This window comes from Euphorbia lathyris, chromosome 7, assembly GCF_963576675.1.
Source record: "Euphorbia lathyris chromosome 7, ddEupLath1.1, whole genome shotgun sequence".
NCBI lineage: Eukaryota > Viridiplantae > Streptophyta > Magnoliopsida > Malpighiales > Euphorbiaceae > Euphorbia > Euphorbia lathyris.
The window spans coordinates 36,866,105-36,875,815 of record NC_088916.1 but is presented as its reverse complement, the minus strand read 5'-3'; positions in this window follow the sequence as shown (position 1 = coordinate 36,875,815).

The window sequence follows — 9,711 nt, the reverse complement described above, 5'->3', positions numbered from 1 at the left end:
TGCGTAAATGCGGAATACAACCAAGCCTAGTACATAGGAAGAGTGCAAGCTAATTAGCAAGTAAGAAGGGAAGAAGAATCGGCCCTTGGAACTAGCTAACCGGACTCAAGGTCGTCTCGTAGGTCTTGGAGGTGGAACTCTCGAGCTTGGTGGAAGAGGGTGGACGAAACTTCGACGGAGTGGCGGAACAAATGTACAAGCTCTCAAGGTGGTAGAGTTTTAGTATACTAAATCCGAATGAATGAAATGAGTGCTAATCACTCTTATTTATACACATCAAGTTCGGGGGTAAAATCGTAAATACACAAGTTACTTGAATGATTTCACATTGTTGTTGCAGTTTTCACATGGCACGCCCCGCGTGTCTGGCAATTACCCATTTCGTTGAAGATTTCTCTTACGCGTGGACTGGATTTAGAAGAGTTGACTCAACCACGCCATGCGTAGACCAGGGTACACCCCGCGTGGTTGAGTCTCTAGAACTCAAGATTGAGACATTGCTTCTATACGCTCCGCGTGAATCAAGGGACGCCCCGCATAGTTGGGTCTCTAGAACTTTGTTCACTATTTCACACTATGCAGGCCCCGCGTGCACTTGGTTGACCTCGTGGGAACGAGTAGGTTGACTGCGTGAATTAGTGGGAATTGTACAGTTATGTGGCACGCTCCGCGTGAAGTGTTCTACGCCCCGCGTGGCATGAAATTCCAATTCTTCCTTTGTTCGTGAGATAATCCCGTACCTGCAAAATACGACTATAAACATCGAATTTACTTGATGTTTTATTTCTCTGAGATTAATCGAAAAGTAGAAAAAATTATCAAAAGTACAAGTTTTGTTTTTATTTTATTATTTATTTGAAAACACACTTATTTTTGTAATTAAACTTAATTATTAGCTCAAAAATAGACCGTAAATCACGCTAAAAGATAGGGACAAAACGTCCCTATCATGGGCATGACACTCGTTTTACCCCAGGCAGGAACCGACACCGTACCCGTTCGACCATATGGTAAAACGGGTGGCACAAGCTGCTCGTCCCACGGGTGGAATGGGTGGCGCACGCTACCCGTACCATGGGTGGAACGAGTGGCGCACGCGTTTCACCCTGTGGCCCAATGAAAAGTTCATCTGTTTGGCATGTGGGACGAGCAGCGTGCGCCATCCGTTCTGGCAAACTCATAAATTTTATTTAAATTAACAGATTTCGCAAATTTAGTTATTTGTAGGATCGAAACATTACATCGTGTTCGAATTCGTCCACTTCCGGAATGCTCGGATCCATTTTCTTAAAATTCCAATTTCTTGCTCGAGTTCGAGAGAGAGAGGATTTTGAGTTTTTGGATAGAAAAAATGAAAAGGGCAGAAATGTCCAAGAGGGGGTGGTAATAAGTAATTTAGGAGCGGTATTTAGCAAAACCCATAACTTATCTCGGGATGTTTGGTGTGTTGCGGGATAAAAATAATGATAAAAAATTGAGGATACAATAAAAATAGAAATAGGATAGCTTTTTTTTTCTGAACCCAAAAATCGGAAATATCATCTAAAAGTAGGATTTGCATCCTCAATAATAGTGTTTAACAACCATTCTGGAACTTCAGAAGATAAAAAATCGCTAGCATTGGAATAGGCCTGCCTAGCTACTAAATGTGCAGCCCTATTCGTTAAACGAGGAATAAACGACAATTTAAAATCGGGGTTGGATGAGAGAATAAGTCTACAATCATGAATAAGAGAGCCAAACTCCGAGATATCTTTTTTGCTTGACAAAACCGCATCCACAACTAATTTAGAATCAGACTCAAACTCAACATGTGTGTAATGCAAAGCTGCCAACCAAATCATGCTTGTACGTAACGCTAACACCTCAACCACTCGAGGCTCCCTAGAACCTGCAACGTAGCTGCCACTGTAAAAATAAAAATGCGCCCGTAGCATCCCTGACCACCTCTCCCAACCCACAACTCCCTACCTCCATGAATAATGTTGGGGTTTGGTGTCCTATAGACAATTGTTCTAGGATATGAACTAAATAATGAAGTGTTCTTTATGTCTTTTGTTTTAATAAGATATGGTTTCATAACTATATAAAGGCAACCTCTTTTAAGGACTAAATAAGTCTAATAAAAGGAAATCCCTAAGTTTGTTTAAAGTGATTATAAAGTGTTCATACAAGCATGAAGTGAGACAAAACTTTATAATAAACTAATAAACTTAAAACCACCCCAAGTCAAGTAATATGTTTAGAAAAGGATTGACATATCACTGTTGAGACTTGCATGTAACAATGTCTTCTGTCAAGACAGAGAGCTGATCTCACAAGCTTCAGATATACAGATAATCTGGACAGTTGCATGGATCAAATGAAAGGGAGTTCATTAGGATTGGGGACCCGACTTGAGATAACAGGATGGATAGATTTATCCTTGTCACCTGTTCATCTCATTGGTACTAATAGGTATAAGTAATCCTAAGACTCAAAGGAATGTTAATTAGTGATTCTGGATTACGGAATGTGATGCTTTGACCCTGTTGTAACACGATCCACAACAGAGATGACTCTGGGGTGTGAACATTAGACGTTGGGTATCACAGGAAGTAATTGCAGGATAGTTATACATTGGATTGAGCATTTGTCACTCCCGATAAATGGGAGATACGTCCAAAGATCGCTTGTGGAAGACTTGACTCTAAATCCTTGCAAGGTGATAGCTTAAGACTTGAAATACAGATTTCACTTAACCTATCTAATTGGAGTTGACTCGGCCTGTACAAGTAAAACGAACGTCTCACTATATGTGACTTGACATTATCCATAGTCATAAGATTCAGTTCAAGGATGTAGTTGATAAAGGATCGAATTGTACTGTAACTAATACGGAAAGGTCAACGACAAAATCAATCTGTCTTCTTATAGCTCTGGGGGAATGTTTCGGATTTGCTAATCACATTTCGCGCACTCATTCCGCTATGCAAAGATTAAATATAATTCTGAGAAAATTAATTTAATAGTTGCATATGGCTAGAAGCAATAAGAACCTAATGGGTTACACATAAGACTTGGAGCCCAAAAGAGAAACAAATGTTAATTAATTGATGGAAGCCCAACTGAGTCCACTAAGGCCTAGTAAGTGAGGGGGGCGATTTTATGTATATAAAATACATAAATAATTAATTTGATTTTTTAACAATTCTAATTAGATTATGATTGTGAATTAAATTAATTAAAGGATAAATAAGTTAGGAGGTTTAATGAGATTAAATTGCTTCTATTATTATCCTGTCAGGTTATTATTATTATCTTTATTCTGAATTAAATTCTTATTCAGTAACCTAATTCTATCTAACTAGGGTTTAGATACAAGAGATTATATATACCCCCCTTACATGAGAATTTCGGCCAACCCTAGTCTACCAAAGAGAGAGAATTTCGACCCCTAGTTGAGGACGAGATCATTCACCGCTTCCTTCCGATTCGATCGATTTTCATCTCTTTCTTTTATTCCTTGATCTTGTGTTGATTAATTAGAGGCAATCTATTCTTGATTGCTTTTACACGGTTGAGTTCTAACTTGTTTTGAATTGTGTTTTTGTCTTGGGCTCGGGAACTCGAAGTAAGAGTTGTGGGCACTTCGATTGCAGCGGTAGATAGAACTTCTAAAAGGTATTTCCTTCTATCCCTCTTTATATGAAATAACGATTAAAGATCTTGGGTTAATGGAAAAAGGTTAAAATTTTATATTTCCGCTGCCAAACGTTTGCCTATTTTCCTTCAGTGGTATCAGAGCATGCATTAAATCCGTTATTTCATATATGAAAATTAAAAGGTTTTTCAATCAGATTGAATGAATATTTATAGTTAGGTTAATTAACGAAATTGTTTTGATTAATTAATTGTTAATTAAAATAGATTATGCATATGTTCCTAATTGTTTTGGTTGATAATCATTATAACAAAAACTATTAGTTTTATAGTTAGATTGATAAAAGTTAGTTTTATTGATCCTAAAGATAAAACAGAAAATCTTTGAAAGGTTTTCCTATTTTCTAAAAATCGTTTTAAACCCGTTTTAATACTGATATATATATATATATATATATATATATAATAAAAAAAAAGGGGACAGTAGTCCGGGTTCCGCCGCGAGGCAGCAACCCGAACTACTGTTCATGGTTGCTGCCTCGCAGCAGCAACCGTCCAGCGACTGGACGTCGCTGCCGTAAGGCAGCGGTGGCCAGCCGCAGCGCCGCTGTCAAAAGGCAGCAGCGTATTAAGGTGTCGGGCCCCTTTTCGTGGGCCCGACACGAGGAAAACCCTATTTTGTTTAAAACCGTTTTAAAAATAAAATAGTTTTAAATATATTTATATATATATATATATATATAAGTTTCAGAAATTAATAGTTTTCTGTTTTGATTATCGAATGAAAATTTTATTTAAAAGTCTGTTTTACTTATTTGTAAATCGAAAGTATTAAATGAATTAAAATCAAAATAATTGGGACATGCATGAATAAAGTTTTGTATAGTTGTATTAATCTAATAAATTTGGCAAAAAGCATCCTGAGGCCCCTGATCTTTCATTGTTTGGTGCATTAAGCCCTCGATCTTTTATTTAGACACATTAAGCCTCTGATCTTTCATCATTTGGTGCATTAAGCCTTCAATCTTTCATTTATACACATTGAGCCCTTGATCTTTCATATATGGGTGTATTAGGCCCTTCCGTAAATCAATTAATATATAGGTTTATTAAGGGCATGTTTGGTTAGGTTTATATAACTGTAGCATTTCGCATTTTCTCTAGACATTGCAACATTTTGGAGCTTTTCACGAAAAGCTCTTTTTATGAACAGTTGTTTATAGTTACTTGTTATTGATAAAATTACCCTTCTTATTTTCACAAAATGTGGTTCAATTTTAATATTATTTTTATTTTTAGAACATAATTATCGAAAAACAAGGTTTTATTGTGTTCAATAATTTTTTTATTTTTTATTTAAATTATTTTTATTAATTTGTATAATATATTTTTTATTTTAGAATTTGTTATTTTTAGAACATCATTTGTTGTCACACCAAACATGCCCTTAATAAACCTATATATTAATTGATTTATGGAAGGACCTAATACACCCATATATGAAAGATCAAGGGCTCAATGTGTCTAAATGAAAGATCGAGGGTTTAATGCACCAAATGGTGAAAGATCAGGGGCTCAATGTGTCTAAATAAAAGATCGAGGGCTTAATGCACCAAACAATGAAAGATCAGGGGCCTCAGGATGCTTTTTGCCAAATTTATTTAATTGAGTCTATGTATGTTTGGAGTTATGGACATATTTGGACCCTCTATTTAGTCTTTTGGTATTTTTGAAATAGGGCCTGCGAGTCCTGCCTATCTACTATCTATTGTAATTTCTCCTCTCATCTAATTCCCTTCAAGTTAATTGAAGTTTTCTTTAGTAGTATAGAAATTAATATGTAATTTCAAGGCGCCATGGAGAAGACGGAGGACCTAAAGAGAAATATGTAATAGTTAGTATTTCCCTAGGTTTGGCCTTTTTATTCCGTCTCTGGCTCGACGGAATAATTTAGATAATATGTCCATAACACCAATGTATGTGTCTGATGTATGCTAAAGTAAATCAAGACTAAGTTAGATTATGAGACTTAAAATAAAAATACATCACTAATTAAAAGTTAAGTAAATAAGCAAGTTATTAAAATCGGGTGCCCCTCCCTAATATTATAATTTAGCCGGCAGTACTGGGGGCCTTTGGGTTGTTGAGCAAACTCAAGATCGGGGTCTTATGGTAACACCTGAATTATTGAAAATCGTTCTTTCATGAATATGGGGTAATACTTAAATTAGATTATGATAATTGGATGAGCAAACTCATGTTATCATAAACTAATGGGCAATATGGTTGGGATTAATATGAATAGCATATTAGTTACTAATGTGGTTAGTAACCCAATAACCTAGGAATCACATTAAAGATGTGATTGATTACATGAATCTACCTAACAAATGAGACTAGCTTGTTGAGCAAACTCAAGGTGAAATCTCAGGAGTTAGGATCCTAGCTCACTAAAGGATTTGTGAAATTCTTCGAATTAATATGGAGGGCTATTAATTTGGCAAAATAGTGGGAGCAATCTAAAATGAACTAAAAGACCTATAATTTTAGATTGATGTACTTTAAAGCAAATGAATAACATACGTTTACTCTTTCTCACTCTCAGGTTAAATTAAAATACTCTTAAAATCATGACTAAAACCAATGTGCAAAATATACTTACCGATAACAAGTTGAACGGTTCAAACTTCACCGACTGGTTTCGTAACCTCAAAATCGTTTTGAAGTTCGATAAGATAGGGTATGTACTTGATACATCGATACCCCCTATCCCAGCTGATGATGCTCCCATCGAAGAGATTGATGCTTACCAGAAGCACAAGCCTGATGACGATCATGCGGGATGCATCATACTTGCATCGATGACACCGGAATTGCAAAGGCAACATGAGGAAATGGATGCCTATTCCATCGTCATGCACCTAAAGGAGTTGTTTGGGAAACAGACTAGGTGCGAACGCTACAAGATATCAAAATTGCTATATCGTTGCAGGATGCAAGAGGGCACATCTGTAATGACACATTGTGTCAAGATGATTGGCTATATTACCAAGCTTTCTAGTATTGGATTCACGATGGATAACGAACTAAGCATAGACTTAATTCTTCAATCCCTCCCAGAGAGTTATTCACAGTTCATCATGAACTACTAGATGAATGACTTGCAAACCTCTCTTGAAGAGCTGGCAAATATGCTCAAGTCAGTTGAGCCCAATATGAAGAAAGACAAGGCAATACCGGCTCTTGTCATAGAGGGATCAAAGAAGAGGAAGGGGAATTTTCCCAATCCTAAACATCCCAAGAAAGGCAAGAGGGCCATGCGCACTAGAGCTAAGGGAAAGGAAGTGAAGAAGCCCAAAGGAGAGTGCCACTTCTGTGGTAAAGACGGGCATTGGAGAAGGAACTGCAAGGAGTACCTAGCCTCCCTCAAGAAGGGAAAAGACGGTGCTTCAACATCTGGTATGTTTTATATTGAAATAAATACAATTTCACAGTCCGAATCTTGGGTACTTGATACCGGATGTGGATCTCATATTTGTACAAATATGCAGGAACTAAATCAGACTAAGGAATTGAAGAAAGGAAGCATAAAATTGCGAGTAGGAAATGGAGCAAGAGTTTCCGCCCTCACTGTTGGAGATTATGCTTTAAGTTTGCCCTCTAGGCTTGTAATAGAATTAAGGAACTGTTTGTATGTTCCAGAAATGTCTAGAACCATTATTTCTATTAGCCGTCTTATTGACGACGGTTTTCATATTTCAATAAAAGACAAACGTTGCGAGTTTTATAGAGATGGGATTTTCTATTTTTCAGGAATATCACAAAATGGGATTTATGTGCTAGATGATAAAATTTCTGTTTTCGCAATTGATACCAAAAGACATAAGCTAGATAATTCAACTTACTTGTGGCATTGTCGTTTAGGCCATATAAACAAAAGACGCATGCTTAAGCTACATCAAGATGGGCTTATAGATTCAATTGATTCTGAATCATTGGAAACATGCAAAGCATGTTTAAAAGGTAAAATGACAAAGACACCCTTTAGCAATAAAGGTGAGCATGTATCAGACACTCTAGGATTAATACATTCAGATGTATGCGGTCCTATGTCAGTCCAAGCAAGAGGAGGATTCAGATACTTCATAAGCTTCATAGACGACCATACCAGATATGGTTATGTTTACTTAATGAAGCACAAGTCCGAAGCTTTTGAGAAATTCAAATGCTTCAAGAATGAAGTAGAAAATCAATTAGGAAAGAAAATAAAGATACTTCGATCCAATCAAGGTGGCGAATATCTTTCAGATGATTTTCTGAATTATCTAACTGAGTGTGGGATATGCTCACAATGGACACCTCCCTATACACCACAACATAATGGTGTATCCGAAAGGAGGAACCGTACCTTACTAGATATGGTACGATCTATGATGAGCATAACATTACTTCCAAAGACATTCTGGGGCTATGCCTTAGAAACTGCCCTCTTCACCCTAAATCGGGTACCAACTAAATCCGCTAGTTCCACACCATATGAATTGTTCGTTGGTAGGAAACCCACATTCTCATTCATGAGAGTATGGGGTTGTTCAGCATTTGTCAAACGCATAACGTCAGACAAACTGGATTCTAAATCTGATAAGTGTTTCTTCATTGGATACCCTAAGGAAACTGTAGGGTATTACTTTTATCATCCAGATGATTAGAAAGTAATAGTATCCAAGCACACAACCTTCTTGGAGAAAGAGTTTCTCGAAGAAACAGAAAAGGGAAGCATGATTGAACTTGATGAAGTTCAAGAAGAAGAAACACCGACTGAAACAATAGAGGCGGTTGAGGAACCCGAAGCAGTCTCATTGGATGAGACTCAAATGGCACCCATTCGTAGATCACAAAGAGTTCGTGAACTCCCAATTAGATATGGTTTTCTAGTGGGAGATGATGATGAGGTTCCCGTGTTAGACGATGAACCCGAAAACTACGAAGGGGCTCTTACCAGTCCAGATTCTAAAGCATGGCTCGAGGCCATGGATTCTGAAATGGATTCCATGTACACCAACCAAGTGTGGACTTTGGTTGATCCACCCGAAGGGATAAAACCCATTGGGTGCAGGTGGATCTTCAAAAAGAAGACTGACATGGATGGAAAGATTAGTACCTAAAAAGCTAGGTTAGTAGCGAAAGGATATCGTCAGAAACAAGGAATTGATTATGACGAAACTTTCTCTCATGTGGCTATGTCCAAATCAATCAGAATAATGCTCGCTATTGCCGCTCACTATGATTACGAGATTTGGCAAATGGATGTGAAAACAGCTTTCCTAAATGGAAACCTGCTTGAGGATGTATATATGATGCAGCCTAAAGGTTTCATATCAAAGGATGCAAACAAGGTTTGCAAACTACAGAGATCCATTTATGGACTCAAGCAAGCATCTAGAAGCTGGAACAAACGTTTTGACGAAAAGAAGCTTGCATTTACAAGAAAGCAAGTGGGAGCTCAGTTGCATTTCTAATATTATATATGGATGATATATTATTAATGGGAAATGATATAGCTCTGCTACAGTCGGTGAAAGTATGGTTATCAGGTAACTTCTCCATGAAAGACCTTGGTGAAGCAGCTTATATACTTGGTATAAAGATCTACAGAGATAGATCAAGAAGACTGCTTGGTCTTTCACATGCTACATACATTGAAAAGGTGCTAAAGCGGTTTAGCATGCTTGAATCGAAACGAGGTAACTTACCCATGGTACATGAAGTAAAGCTAAGCAATCATCAATGTCCTAAAATCGAAGATGATAAGAAACACATGGCTGTAATCCCGTACGCCAGCGCAATTGGTTCGATTATGTATGCTATGTTATGCACTAGACCTGACGTAGCGTTCGCGTTAAGTATAACGAGTCGTTATCAAGGTAATCCGAGAGACGAGCATTGGAATGCCATCAAGAACATTCTTAAGTACTTGAGAAGGACTAAAGACATGTTCCTAGTGTACGGAGAAGGGGATCTGAAAATAGAAGGATTTTCAGACGCCAGTCATCTCACAGATGAGAACGA